Consider the following 16,685-nt stretch of genomic DNA (forward strand, 5'->3'; position numbering starts at 1 on the left):
GAAGGGAGCCCTTTTCATGGAATGAAGTCAGGGAGAGAGGAAGACAGCGAGAGAGAGAGAGAGAGAGCAGCACATAGGGTTCGCACAATATGTTGCAGCGAGGGGATCCCCTCAGGAGCACTGGGAGAGATGGTTCCCCTCCCCAGTGAACATCTGGAAGAGGGTATTTTTGCTTCTCCAAGGACGAAGGGCATGCCAGAGCCAGCGAGTGGCTGTTCAGCAGCAGAGGACAGAGGCACATGCAGAGGGCAGATAACCTGGTCACAGCTTTTCGCTCTGCATCACAACAGACTCCAGTCACCATGCATGCGCCATGCAACTGCTTTTCTGGGACAGGATGGTGCTGGGCGCACCACAAGGCTCTCCTCCAGGGGACGGGAGTGGGTCCACATTTTGCCAGGCCCTTTAAGATTTAGAGTTTTGAATCCCAGCCACCAGCCAGAGATTAAACACAGGAGAACTGTGGTACCAGGCATGCTGACAGCTGGGCACAGACAGGTTGAGGACAGCGATTTGACGAAAGCCTGGGACACAGGAGAGATTGTTTGCTTTTCTGTGAGGGCTCCTGAAGAGCAGTGGCTGTGAGTTCCCCTCCCCCGGGACAAAGAGATCATCTTCCACCCCATCACCAGTATGGTAGAATTCTGTAGAGAAACACGGCACCCCCAGTGGAGGCTGGAGTCACTTACACCAAACCCTACCCCCATCTCCACTCGGTGCCCAGCAGGGGCATCTTTGTAAGGGGAGGTCTGACTGTGAGCCAGTGCAGTGGGCCATTCCCTCTGAAGACCAACACAGGTCACCCCTTATGTACCAGGTCTGCTGATCATAGAGTGCTCCAAAGTCTCAGCTTCTGTTCTGATGGAAATAGGACCAAGCTTTTTTTTTCTTTTTTCTTTGGTATCAGGTTTATAGTTTTTTGTCCATTTGTTGGCTTCTTTCCTTGTTTTTTGGATCAAGCTTCTTTTTTTTTTCCTTCCTTTTCTTTTTTCCTTCTTTCTTTTTTATTCTTTGGAATCAGGCTTATAGTTTTTTGTTTGTTTGCTGTTTTGTTCCCTTTCCTTTTCTCGGATCAGGTTTTTTTTTTTTTAATCAGGCTTATCTTTTTAAAAAAAAGATTTATTCATTTGAGAGAGAGAGAGCACAGAGGGAGAGTGAAAGAGAGAAGCAGACTTCCCACCAAGCAGAGAGCCTAATGTGGGGCCCGATCCCAGGACTCTGGGATCACAACCTGAGCTGAAGGCAAATGCTCACCCGACTGAGCCACCCAGGTGCCCCTAATCAGACTTACCTTAACAAGCAAAGAAAAGCACACCTAGTTAAAGGTCCAAACACTCCCCACTGCAAGCAAGGAGGAACTCTGCAGAGGACTGACCTGTGGGAAAGAGCAGCCAAAACACAGCAGTGGAGTGCACACAGCGTACACCAGAAACACTTCTGAAGCACGAGGCACAGGACAGTGTATGACCACTTCTTAATACAGTATTACTCTCAGGAACAGGGAACATAACAAGCTTTCATAATACGCAAAAGACAGAAACTCAGACATAATGACAAGACAAAAGAATTCTCCCCAAAAGAAAGATCAAGTAGAAATCATAGCCAGGGATTTGCTTAAAACAGGTATAAGCAATATATCTGAACAAGAATTTAGAACAACAGTCAAAAGAATCCTAGCTGGGCTTGAAAGAAGCATAGAAGACACCAGAGAAACCCTGGCTGCAGAAATAAAAGACCTAAAAACTAGTCAGGCTAAAATAAAAAATGCTATAACTGAGATGTAAAACCAACTGATGTAATCACAATGAGGATGGAAAAAGCAGAGAATCAAACAAGTGATACAGAAGATAAAATTATGGAAAATAATAAAGCTGAAAAGAAGGAAAGAAAACTATTAGATCATGAATGCAGACTTAGGGAACTCAGTGTTTCCACAAAGCACAGTAATACCAGTATCATAGGAGTCCCAGAAAAAGAAGAGTGGGGAAACCGGGCAGAAGGTTTACTTGAACAAATTATAACTTAGAACTTCCCTAATCGGGGGAAGGAAACAGGCATTCAAGTCCAAGAGGCACAAAGAACTCCCCTTAAAATCAACAAAAACAGGTCAATACCAAGACATATCATAATGAAATATGCAAAATAAAAAGATAAAGAGAGAATTCTGAAAGCAGCTAAGGACAAAAGATCCTTAACCTACAATGGTAGCCACATAAGGTTAGCAGCAGACCTGTCCACAGAAATTTGGTAGTCCAGAAAGAAGTGACATGATATATTCAATGTGCTAAATGGGAAAAATAGGCAGCTAAGAATACTTTATCTAGCAAGGCTGTCATTCAGAATAGAAGGAGAAATAAAGAGTTTCCAAGTCAAGCAAAAACTAAAGGAGTTTGTGAACACTAAACCATCTCTGTAAGAAATACTAAAGGGGACACTTTGAGCAGGCAAGAGAGACCAAAAGCAACAAAGACTAGAAAGGAACAGAGACAATCTAGAGGAACAGTGACTTCACAGGTAATACAATGGCACCAAATTCATATCTACCAACAATTAGTCTGAATGTAAATGGACTCAGTGCTCCAATCAAAAGACATAGAATATCAGAATGGATAAAAAAAAAAAACAAGATCCATTGATATACTGTTTACAAGAGACTCATTTTAGATCCAAAGACACCTCCGGACTGAAAGTGAAGGGATGGAGAACCATCTACCATGCTAATGGACATCAAAAGAAAGCTGCAGTAGCCATACTCATATCAGACAAACTAGAGTTTAAACCAAAGACTGTTATAAGAGATGAAGAAAGACACTATATTATAATAAAGGGGTCTATCCAAAAAGATCTAACAATTGTGAATATTTACACCCCCCAACTTGGGAGCAGCCAAATATATAAATCAATTAATAACAAACATAAAGAAACTCATTGATAATAATACAATAATAGCAGGGGACTTTAACACCCCACTCACAGCAATGGACAGATCACCTAAGCAGAAGATCAACAAGGGAACAATGGCTTTGAATGACACGATAGACCAGATGGACTTAGCAGACATAATCAGAGCATTTCATCCTGAAGCAGCAGAATCACATTCTTTTCAAGTGCACATGGAACAGTCTCCAGAATAGATCATATACTGGGTCACAAATCAGGCCTTAACCAATACAAAAAGACTGACATCATACCATGCATATTTTCAGACCACAACACTATGAAACTGGAAGTCAAGCACAAGAACAAATTTCAAAAGACCAAAAATACAGGGAGGTTAAAGAACATCCTACTGAAGAATGAATAAGTTAACCAAGAAATTTAAGCGGAAATTTTAAAAAATACATGGGAGCAAATGAAAATTAAAACAGGACAGTCCAAAACCTTTGGGACACAGCTGTCATAAGAGGGAAATATATAGCAATACAGGCCTTCCTCAAGAAGCAAGAAAAGTCTCAAATATACAACCTAAGCTTACACCTAAAAAAGCTGGAGAAAGAACAGCAAATAAAGCCTAAAACCAGTAGAAGAAGGGAAATAATTAAGGTTAGAGCAGAAATAAATGATACAGAAATTTAAAAAAACAGATCAACAAAACCAGGAGCTGGTTCACGAAAGACTTAATAAAACTGATAAAACCCTAGCCAGACTTACCAAAAAGAAAAGAGAAAGGATCCAAGTAAATAAAATCACAAATGAAAGAGATCATAATAAACACCTCAGAAATACAAACAATTATGAGAGAATATTATGAACAATTATATGACAACAAATTGGGCAATCTGGAAGAAACAGATAAATTCCTAGAAACATATAAACTACCAAAACTGAAGCAGGAAGAAATAGAAAATTTGAACAGACCCATAACCAGCAAAGAAATTGAATCAGTAATCAAAAATATCCCAACAAACAAGAGCCCAGGGCCAGATGGCTTCCCAGAGAAATTCTGCCAACATTTAAAGAAGAATTATAATACCTATTCCACTGAAGCTGTTCCACAAAATAAAAACGGAAGACAAACTTCCAAACTCATTCTTTGATGTCAGCATTACCTTGATTCCAAAACCAAAGAACCCACTAAAAAGGAGAATTACAGACCAATATCCCTGATGAACACGGATGCAAAAACTCTCAACAAGATACTAGCTAATTGAATCCAACAGTGCATTAAAAGGATCATTTACCATGATCAAGTACGATTTATCCCTAGGCTGCAGGGGTGGTTCAATACCTGCAAATCAATCAATGTGATACACCACATTAATAAAAGAAAGGATAAGAATCATATGATCCTCTCAATAGATGCAAAAAAGCATTTGACAAAATACAGCATCATTTCTTGATAAAAACCCTCAAGAAAGTAGGGATAGAAGGAACATGCCTCAACATCATAAAGGCTATATATGAAAGGCCCACAGCTAATCTGATCCTCAGTGGGGAAAAACTGAGAGCTTTTCCCCCCAAGGTCAGGAACACAACAGGGAGGTCCACTCTCACCACTGTTGTTCAACACTGTACTGGAGGTCCTAGCCTCAGCAATCAGACAACAAAAAGAAATAAAAGGCATCCAAATTGGCAAAAAAGAAGTCAGACTTTCCTATTAGCAGACGACATGATACTCTGTGTAGAAAACCCAAAAGAGTCCACCAGATTTACCAGAATTGATATATGAATTCAGCTAAGCTGCAAGATATAAAATCAATGAACAAAAATCTGTTGCATTTCTATACACCAATAATGAAACAGCAGAAAGAGATATCAAAGAATCGATCCCATTTACAATTGCACCTAAAACCATAAGATACCTAGGAATAAACCTAACCAAAGAGATAAAAGATCTGTACTCTGAAAACTATAGAACACTTATGAAAAGAAATTGGAGAAGACACAAAGAAATGGAAAGACATTCCATGCATGGATTGGAAGAACAAATATTGTTAAAATATCCATACTCCCCAAAGCAATCTACACATTCAAAGCAACTGCTGTCAAAATACCCCCAGCATTTTTCACAGAGCTAGGACAACAATCTTAAAATTTGTAACAGACCAGAAAAGACACCAAATAGCCAAATTAACGTGGAAAACGAAAAGCAAAGCAGGAGGCATCACAGTTCTGGACTTCAAGCTGTATTACAAAGCCGTAATCATCAAGACAGTATGGTACTAGCACAAAAACAGACACATAGATCAATGGAACAGAAAAGAGAACCCAGAAATGGACCCACAACTGTATGGTCAACTAATCTTCAACAAGGCAGGGAAGAATACCCAATGGAAAAAAGACCGTCTCCGCAACAAATGGTGTTCAGAAAACTGGACAGCAACATGCAAAAGTATGAAACTGGACCACTTTCTTATACCATACACAAAAATAAATTCAAAATGGATGAAAGACTTAAATGTAAGACAGGAAACCATCACAATCCTAGAGGAGAAAACAGGCAGCAACCTCTTTGACCTCAGCCATAGCAATTTCTTACTAGACACACTGCCTGGGGCAAGGGAAACAAAAGCAAAAATAAACTATTGGGATCTCATCAAGTTAAAAAGCTTCTGCACAGCAAAGGAAACAATCAACAAAACTAAAAGGCAACCAATGGAATAGGAGAAGATATTTGCAATAACATACCAGATAAAGGGTTAGTATTCAAAATCTATACAGAACTTATTTTTTAAAAAAAGAAATTATTAAACTCAACACCCAAAAACAAATAATCTAGTTAAGAAATGGGCAGAAGACATGAATAGACACTTTTCCAAAGATGACATCCAGATGGCAAACAGACACATGAAAAGATGCTCAACATCACTCATCATCAGGGAAATACAAATCGAAACCACAACAAGATACCACCTCACACCTGTCAGAATGGCTAAAATTAACAACTCAGGAAACAACAGGTGTTGGTGAGGATGTGGAGAAAGGGGAACCCTCCTACACTGTTGGTAGGAACGCAAACTGGTGTAGCTACTCTGAAAAACAGTATGGCGATACCTCAAAAAGCTAAAAGAACTATTGTATGACCCAGCAATTCCACTACTAGGTATTCATCCAAAGGATACAAAAATGCTGACTAAAGGAACATATGCACCCCAATGTTTACAGCAGCACCATCAACACCAGCCCAATTATGGAAAAAGCCCAAATGTCCATCAACAGATGAATGGATAAAGAAGATGTGGTGTATACACACATACACACAAACTGGAATATTACTCAGTGATCAAAAAGAATGAAATCTTGTCACTTGCAACAACCTGGATGGAACCACAGTGTATTATGCTAAGCAAAATATGTCAATCAGAGAAAGACAAATATCATATGATTTCATTCATATGTGGAATTTAAGAAATAAAACAGATGAACACAGGGGAAGGGGAGGAAAAATAAAATAAAAACAGAGAGGGAGGCAAACCATAGGAGACTTTTAAATATACAGAACAAACTGAGGTTTGCTGGAGGGGAGGTGGGTGGGGGATGGGCTAAATGGATGATGGGCATTAAGGAGGGCATCTGTTTGGGTATTGTACATGGGTGATGAATCACTGGATTCTGCTCCTGAAACCAGGAGCAGATGTATGTTATGTTATGTATGTATGTTAACTAACCTGAATTGAAAGAAAAAAGGAAGGAAGGAAAGGAGGGAAGGAGGAAGGGGGGGAGGGAGGGAGGGAGGGAGAAATCTATTCCTATAAACTCAAAAATAAATAAATAAATAAAACAAGACCAAAAAAATGGGGGCTCATTTTCATCATCCACATTGAGTGCTTATGTCACTACAGCAGATACTTTAATGGGTTGTCTCATTTTGTTGTTGTTGTTAATGATTTTATTTTTTTAATTATTTTTTATTATTATATTCAATGGTTGTCTCATTTTATATTTACGAGCAACCCAATTATATAAATGACATAATTATTATTTTATAGATGAGGAAATGGAAGCTCAGAAGGGTTAAGTAACTTGTCCAAGATCATGCAATTAGTGATCTGAGCTGGGATTTGAAACCAGGAAATTTGATTCCAGCTTGCATTAAATTAAACACACCTCCACTCAAGATGCAAGTTCCATTTTTCCATTTTGTGATTCTACCTCTTCCCCAGCCTTCTTTTCCCCTTGGTGCTCTTTATCATTAACTTTACACCTAAATAAAAATGGCTGGAAGGTAGAGTACACAGGACCCTCAGTACTGAACCAAAACCCAGACTCAACTCTTATATTTCAGATCAGAGCAGATGGACCTAGGTTGGAACATCTTGGTCCTGATCAGAATCCATCTCTGTGGTGGAGGGAGAGGCCCCTCTGGTGGAAGCATATGCTCCAGCCCCAACTCTGCCTCAGGCCCACAGCCCAGCTGACCTTGGACAAGTTTCCAGCTTCTCTGAGACCTACCTGTTTAAAATATGAAGATTATCATTCCTGCCCTGCATTTTTCCTGGACTAGTGTCCGTGAAGACTGCCTAACAGCCACTATAAATGAGAGCACTTTGAATATCCTGTTGTACTCTCTGCCAATGACGAGACAGTGTTGGGATCCAATGACTCTTATTTAGGCATTGGAGGTGAACTGCTTTTATTCACTTATCTTCTGTATCTAATAAAAAGGAGCAAGAGAGCAAACCTCCTTTCTAAGAAAGAGACACAGAGACAGAAAAAGAGAATGAGAGACAGAGAGGAGAAAGGCAATAGAGAGATGGGACACAGGCAATGAGACAGGGAGGGAGAAACATAGACTGAGACAGAATCAGAGCCAAAGAGACAGAGGCAGAGGGCTAAAGATAGAGACAGAGAGAGGAGACACAGGACCCAAAGCTAAGACAAAGTTTCATGTCTATTCCTTTAGACGCAACAAGCAAATTGCCTCCAAGACTGGGCACAAACCTAATTTTAATAACTTGAATTCTTTCTTTCCCCAACTGGTTGACATTAAATTTCCTCCTCTTTAGTTGTCCCTCTACTGCACAACAGTACTCAACCCACATCAACTAATCACTTAAGTATGTATCAGGTAGGAGTAGGGTCCTGTTTAGAAAAGCCATATTGCCAAGTGCAGAAGCATTTCAGTTGCACCTGGCTTGTGACTCAGCATTTTCCCACCTGGGTCTCCTGGAGCATTCCCTGCTCAGCATCTTACCCTCACCGCTGTTACCAGCCCCTAGGCAAAAATGTGTTGGCCAGCTTGGGGCTCACTAAATGAGGCTGGACTGCACCAGATAACTTGGTGATGAGAGCCCAAACTCTCTGGCCAGTGTTTACATTAAGACCATGAAGACTATCAACCTGTCACAGTCTCAAGAATGATAAGCCTACTTCTGAAGAATGACAGTAATGTTCCCTTCTGCTTTAAAGGTGAAAGGTAGGACCCACATTTGTGGTGGGAACATTAGTCCTTGAGTTCAAGTCCTAAAAGCCTGATGACTGACTATTCCAGAGATCTAGCTCCTGGCTATAGTATAGATCACCTCAAAGACTGCTCATTTAAGGCACTCTCTCCCTGTCCTTTACTGACACCCTTCTTCCTTCCTAGATGGAAGTGAATAGCTACATACATCTGATCCCCTCAGCCTCCTGAAGTGATGATAAAGAAAGGTAAGACTCAGAGTATGTAGTTTGCTAATTAATATTCATGGAGCATCTGCTATGCCAGGTACTGTCTGAAGCCATTACACAAGCTACCTCACGTAAACCTCTGATCCTAACACCAAGGAAGTTATTACTTGCCCCTGATTCAGAGATGTGGAAACTCAGATTCAAGAGGCTGAGTGGCTCAAGTACAGTCATGTAGCATTCAGAGAGCTGTGGCTGGGATGGACACCTTTGACTCCACATTTAGGCATACCAGCAGATTCCCTACATTCACCCCAAAATCTCAGTGGGTACATCAGGTCTGTCCTGGCCAATAACAACTTGGAAAACAAAGTTCTGGAACCCTCCATTTGTGTACCATCAATAATTCCTTTGACTTGCCACTTCCCCTTCTGTGCACTCAATAAAATGGAAGTGCTTGCTACTTAAAGAAGAGGTTTCTAGGAAATCCAAAACTTACTTGTAGTAGTACCCTTACTACAAGTGTCTTGAACAATGAAAATTGCTTTCCTAAGTGAAACTAGACTCGAGTGGTTTGTTCTGCCCTGTTATAGTCGTCCAGTCAGTAGAAGTGTTTGTGTGGTTTTTTTCAAAGTTCTGAAAACAACCAGGGGAGATAATAAAATACCATCCTCTTTATTGAAGTCTGAGATTCCCTAAAGCTGAAGACTGCAAATTGTGGTGTTTGATTGCCCTAAACGAAAATATTGGAAGATAAAGAATCCCCTTGGCTCTAACCTTCAAGGAGCAAACCATGCCCAGAGGCAAGGAAACACAGCCAGTCTAATACATTCTCCCTCTGCTAAATTCCACATTCTGCAAAAATTCTCTCTCCTACATAACTACATTAGTGCAGAAGGCAATCAATACGAAAATGCCAGGTTCATCCTAAGGGATCCCGACTGCAGAACAAAAACTCTAAGCAGTTCAGTACCAAAACTTAAATGGCTGACCCCTTATTCTCTGTGTGGCACTCTCTTAGAGATACTCACGCACTCTTGGTTTTCAAAGTGAAAGTTTTTCCTAATGAACCATGGATTATGTTGTTACAGTCTGATGTGAGGCAAGGCCTCTGTCACCAATTGGAGGACCATCCAATCAGAAAGCCTTTGTTTCAGTAACCTTCGAGAAGGACTGGTTTAGGTCTACAGCACCCTCTAATAAGACCATCACCACTCTACAACAACGACATATAACAGTGACTCTAGATGTACTCTTCCTCCTATTAACTAATCCACTGTTTATGTTTCAGGTTGATTATAAGAAAGTGCTCCACACTTTCTGAGAGCACACTGAAGGAAAGCCACTATATAACAATCGTAATAAATCGAAAGCCTCATTAGTCCCACTGCCCTTCCTGCCACTGCTATCAGATGTCCTGAGAAAATACCTAGGTAAGTGAGAAAAGACTGCTAAACACTTACTGTAGACACCAAACTTGAGGAATAAGTCATGGTGGGCAGGGAGGGTTTGAGTAGGACTTTATTTAGAAAAATGGAAGTATGTATTGAGAGAATATGTATATATTTATATTTAACAGAATATAGGTTCTAAACACCTTTAAACACTAAGTCTTAATGTGGAGAAATTTTTTCATTTATGTTCCCCCAAAAAGAACTGAATGACAACCCAATTTAAGATCCATCATTTCCCGTTTGACTTTTACAGAATGATCATAAAGAAGGTTATTTTTGCAAAAATACTCAAAGGTTTCTTCAGTTTTCTCAGGGGACTCTATTTTCCTTTGATATTCTTTGATCATTCTTTTTAGTCATTTTTCTAGTTATTATGGCTATGTTAACAGATTACTCCCAAAACTTAGTGGCTTAAAATAACAACACCTACCTTGTTAATACATTCTCCCTCCACTAAATTCCACATTCTGCAAAAATTCTCTCTTCTACCTAGAAGCAGCTCAGTACCAAAACTTAAATGGTTGACTCCTTAATAAGCAATCTGAGCAGGGCACAGTGGGGACAGCTTGTCACTGCTCCACTTGTCATCAGCTGGAGCAAAGACTGGGGGCTAGGATTATCTGCCAGCCTGCCATTCATATGTCTGGCACCTGGGCTGGGAAGACTCAGCTGAAAGCCAAAACAGCAAGGACTCCTCAGGCTTCTTCCTCTCTCTCACTGGTCTCACCACATGGTCTATCCAACATAAATAATGGCTTCAGGAGGCTGTATTTTACACATGGCACCTCAGAGCCCCTGAGAGAGAAGGCTGAAGCCATATCACTCTTTATAACCTAAGCTGGGAAGTCACACAGAATTACTGTTCTATCATATTCTTCTATTCCTTAGAAGCAAACCTCTAAAGCCAACCAACCTATTTTCAAGAAGAGAGGAATTAAGGTCTACCTTTTATGAGAGGGGTGTCAAAGAATTTGTGGACATGTTTTAAAATTATCAAAAGTGTCTATCATGTCATCTTCTTTGTTGACTTTCTCTTCTGATTTTTGACTGATTCAGTTCTGCCAGATCCATTTGTCACTGGTTCTGTGTAAATTTGGCATCAGGTCCTAACAGCTGGGATTTCAATCTCTTTTATTCAAGGCCAGTCTCCAATACTTGCTACATGTAAGGTGCCCAATAAATATTTGTTGAATTAATGACTGACTCAACAGTTATCCAGTATTAATTTAGTCACCTCATGAAATACTGCATCCTTTATATGATTTGCAATTTTACTTTACAACTAGTTTTCCTTGTCATTGTATTGTATTATCTGAAGTTAACAACTTGAGGCAATCAGCAAGAAACTAGTTTCAAAAAATGTTGATGAGCAGAGATAAAAACTAATACTACCCAAAGATATTGAAATGGGGATTAATATTGTAAGTGGTCACTTCATTTTGCAGGGGACACATGAAAGCTCATAACTACAAGAGCCCAAATAATGAAGACTTAAATAACAAGGACTCTCAGAATACCTTTGGGAGCAAGTCAAAATCTCTCATCACTTCAGGCTTTCCAGTTGCAGAAGGGCAATACCTCCCAAGTTTTAGCTTTTTGATGATTTTAGAACTCAGAATTTTAGGCCAGGGTCAAAGACATAGATGGACAGATATTTATTATCTATAATACCAAAGTTATAATTAACATTAGTCAGCATCAAGTTCTCTGATTTCAAACTATATTTCTATGCTATAGTAATCATAACACAATGGTGTTAGCATAAAAACAGACATAGCTCAATGGAACAGAAAACAGAGCCCAGAAATAAACCCAAACATATATGGTCAATTAGTTTACAATAAAAAAGCCAAGAATATACAATGGGAAAGGACATTCTTTTCATTAAATGCTATTGGGAAAACTGGACAGACACATGCAATAGGATGCAACTGGACCACTATCGTACACCATACACAAAAATCAACTGAAAATGATTAAAGATTGGAATGTAAGACTTGAAACCATAAAACTCCTAGAAGAAAACATAGGTAGTAAGCTCTTTGACACTGGTCTCTGTGATGATTTTTTGGATCTGATACCAAAAGTAATGGCAACAAACACAAAAATAAACTGGTTGGACTACATCAAACTAAAAAAGGAAACCATCAACAAAATGAAAAGGCAATCTACCAAATTATAGAGAAAATATTCACAAATCATATATCCAATAAAGGGTTAGTATCCAAAATATATAAAGAACTCATACAACTCAACAGCAAAAAAAAAAAGAACATTCCAATTAAAAAATGGGCAGAGGATCTGAATAGACATTTTTCCAAAGACATACAGATAGACAGCAGGCATATGAAAATATGGTAAACATCACTAATCATGAGGGAAATGCAAATCAAAACCATAATAAGGTATCACTTCCTACCACTCAGAATGGCTATTATTAAAAAGACAAGAAACATATATAACAAGTGTTGGTAAGAATGTGGAGAAAGGGGAACATTTGTGCACTGTTGGTAGGAATGTAAACTGATGCAGCCACTATGGAAAGCAGTATGGAGGTTCCTCAAAAAAATAAAAATAGAACTACCATGTTATCAAGCAATTCCACCTTTGGGTATTTATTCAAAGAAAATGAAAACACGAATTAAAAAGATCCCCCACATTCACTGCAGCATTATTCACAATAGCCAAGACATGGAAACAATCTACACGTCCATCTATGGAAGAATGAATAAAGAAGATGTAGATTGGGTGTGTGTGGTACTATTCTTTGAAAAGAATGAAATCTTGTCATGAGACAACGTGGATAGACTTGGAGGGCATTATGCTAAGTGAAATAAGTTAAACTGAGAAAGATAAGTATACCATATGACCTCACATGTGGAATCAAGTTCATGGATACAGAGAAGAGATTATGGTTGTCGGGAGTGGGGTGAGGGGGAGAAAAGGGGGGGAAGAGGGTTGAAAGGTACAAATTTCCACTTATAAAATGAGTAGCCATGGGGATGTAATGTATAGCATGGTGACTACAGTTAATAATACTAAATTGCATACTTGCAATATGGATCTGAAATGAAATATGCATAGTGGATCCTGAAAACTCTCACTACGAGAAAAAAAAATTTGTAACTATGCATGGCAATCAATGTTGACTTACATTTTGGATGTAAAATGGATCATTTGCTATATATACAAATATCGAGTTATTACCCTGTACACATAAAACTAATATAGTGTTATGTCAGTTCTACCTCAACAAAAAAAAGGCTTAAAAATAATTTTAAAAATTCAGATGACATTCAAAATAGCTATCTAATTATCATTTACTATGCATCAGGAATTGTGCGTTCCATGTATTATCTCATGTAATCTTTACAGCAAACCTTTGAAATAGGTGTTATTATTTCCAATGCTCAAGTAAATTACAGACTTTCCTCTGGTAATATGATGGGAACAGGACCAAACTCAAAACTAACAGCAGAGCCCATGCTGTTAATAGCCATGCCTTCTCACTTCCCATTACTGCAGTGCAGAATCACTACGTTAGGCCTGGCTATGAAATTAGTCATACTGGGATGGGAACCCTACTAAGGATCTGTCTCAAGTCTCAGCAAAGGACATTAAGTTACAAGAAGGACTAGAATGACCCAGTTATAACCCAGCTTCATCAACAGCTTTCTATAGATGTTGCCACACATCCTTCTCTCTGCTAGTTTCTGGGCACTTTCTGAATAATTCAAAACTCTCTTTTCAATTAAACACAGCATTTTTTTCCCTGATGACTAAGTCATTGCTTCCACCCTATCTTAAGATTACACAGAATAAGGGTCTGACCCATTTTTAAGTACTATGTTCAGAATACCATATTTTTTAAAAGCAATTTGAAAATTAGAGATAGCAAGGACCTTTGTCCCTAAAGCTGATCTATAAAGACTCAAAACAGTTTACAGACATTATCAAATTCACTGTCACAACAAAGCTAGCATTATCCTCTCCATTTTGCTTATGGAGAAACTGAAATAAGGAAATTATATGACTTTGGCACTGGACAGAGATGCTTCTGTTGACCCTGTTCCAGGAGCTGGCTGGGAGGAGGTTGGGGGAGAGAGAGACTAGCAGTGATCTAGACCAGTTTTCAAACGACTTCATCAAACATGGCTCAATACCCTGGAGATAAAAGGATGGCAGATGGGCAGGACCCTCTTCAACGAGAAGAGCCGGGCTTTGCGTAGATTTTATCTGCTTTACTGATTAGGATTTTGTGAAAGATTTCCTTTTAACAAAGGTATTGACTTCTAAAAATCTGATAAAACCACTGACCTAGAGATAGTTAGGGTATACCACGTTTAACAAATAAACATTTAGTAATAGTCAATGGCTATTCTACAAGTCCAAAAGCAATCGCTAATGACAAACTCTGAGCTATGCTCAACACATTACAGGTATTAACATTTCATCATGGTAAACTATCATTTTATTGATGAAGAAACTGAAGCTTAGAAAAGTAACTTGCCCCTCTGAAACAAATAATGCAATATATGTTAAGAAAAAAAAAAAGAAGATAGCAGGAGGGGGAGACGAACCATGAGAGACATGGACTCTGAAAAACAAACTGAGGGTTCTAGAGGGGAGGGGGGTGGGGGATGGGTTAGCCTGGTGATGGGTATTAAAGAGGGCACGTTCTGCGTGGAGCACTGGGTGTTATGCACAAACAATGAATCATGGAACACTACATCCAAAACTAATGATGTAATGTATGGTGATTAACATAACAATAAAAAACTTAAAGAAAAAGAAAAGTAACTTGCCTATGATCATCAAGCTAGCAAGTGGTGGAACCAGGATGAAGCCACACAGTTTAAGCTCCTTTACTTCAGGGGCTCCGAGCGTGGGCTCCTGTGGTGTCAATCTGATGTCTGCCAAGGTACGAGGCTGCAGCAACCAAAACACTCCGTTCCATGGCCCTGGGGGTTCGCTGCCCTCCCGGCAGGGCCTGGCAGTAGCCAGAGGCCCAAAAGTTGTTCCTGGAGCCTTTCCACAAAGTACAGCCCCAGGGCATTACGCGCGCGCACTCTCTCTCATTCTCTCGCTCTCTCTGACTCAGTCCAAGTGCCAGCACTCTGCAGTGGGGCAGCTGGCCTCTTCACCCAAGCCCCTCAACCAGGAACTATTCTCTTGTGAACACCATTGAGGATGCCCCTCGGCCTGGTCTGGGAGGTAAAATGAGAGGTTTCCCAGGAAGGGAAGCAGGACATGGCTGAAGCCTTTGGGACGTTCACCTTGTAGCTTAGCCGAGGTGCAGAGTGGAGAAGTAAGGCCAAGTCCAAATACTGGAACAGGAAGAGGATGGGCTCGGATACCGTGACCGTGACGAGCGTCTAGTAGGAGGACCGCAGAAAGAAGGCCCAAGTCCCGGCCACCTCCCAGCGGCAGGTCGATCTCGCGAGATCTCGGGAGTTTTTCCCGGGGCTGCCCCGAGGAGCCCAGGATGAGAAACAGACGCCTGTCCTTTCCTTTAGACAGTCGGTATGCATTCTGGTTCCTGCCACTTTTCAGGTAAACCCCAGTCCTGACGGACACCTCCCCACTCAGTGCAGCCCCCACCCCCATCAGAGCCACAGTGCTGCCGGGGCTCACCCCAGGGGCTCCTCTGGGTGTGGAGGTTGTGCCCCAGCCCACGGAGGTGCAGGGGCAGGACCGCCAGAGGTGCGGTGGGGCAGTGAACTGCGCGTGTGTGGCCAAAGGTGTCTAGCCTGCAGGAGGCGGGGAAGCAGGGCGTATGGGCGCGGGCTCCCGGGGCACCATACCGGCCTCTGCTACGGTCCAAGGACGCAGCAACCCCAAACAGCCAGTGATGTGTACCAGTCTGTTACTCAGTCTCTAACCCTATTAATGACCTCACCCACTCCTGAAGCTCCTGACAGAGAAGGAACTAGCAACTTGTACTCCGTACGAAGACTACAGAACAAAAGCAGGGTGTTCTATAACAAAAAATTGGGGTGGGCTTTGTCCTGAATTCCTGGAAGGGAGCCTCTAAATCCTTGGAATTTCCAGTAATAGAAGTGTCTTTCATGCCTAGTTAATGAAGCCCCTGTAAAAACGACAAAGACTATATCTTGGGTGAGCTTCCCAAGCTATATCTTGGGTTGTTCAAACGGTTCAGCCTCTGACTCGATTTCTGCTCATCTCATGATCTCAGGGTCAAGATCGAGCCCCACGTGGGGCTCCATGGTGGGCATGGAGCTGACTGAGGATTCTCTCTCCCTCCGCCCGCCCCTCCCCACCTCATGCATGCACACTCAAATCTCTCTCTCTCACAAAAAAAGAATCTAAGATTTTGTTCCTCATTAAAATAAAACAGAACAGTACTTGGGTGCACCTAACATTCTTTTGCACTGTTCTTCAGACCTCTAACTAGCTGTAAGTCTGGATACAGACTTTAAAAACACTAAATAAGTGGGGCGCCTGGGTGGCTCAGTCACTTAGGCGGCGGCCTTTGGCTCAGATCATGATCTCAGGGTCCTGGGATGGAGCCCCACATCAGGCTCTCCTCTCGGTCAGCAGCGAGTCTGCTTCTCCCTCTCCCTCTCCCTCTGATCTCTTTCTTTCTCTCAAAGAAATAAACTCTTTAAAAAAAAGTAAGTATATTTATAAGATTAGAAGATAAAGCATAATATAGATTGATTC

This window comes from Eumetopias jubatus, unplaced genomic scaffold (genome assembly GCF_037043125.1).
Source record: "Eumetopias jubatus isolate StellerSeaLion01/CBP00866 unplaced genomic scaffold, mEumJub1_p1.0 scaffold_2, whole genome shotgun sequence".
Classification (NCBI taxonomy): Eukaryota; Metazoa; Chordata; class Mammalia; order Carnivora; family Otariidae; genus Eumetopias; species Eumetopias jubatus.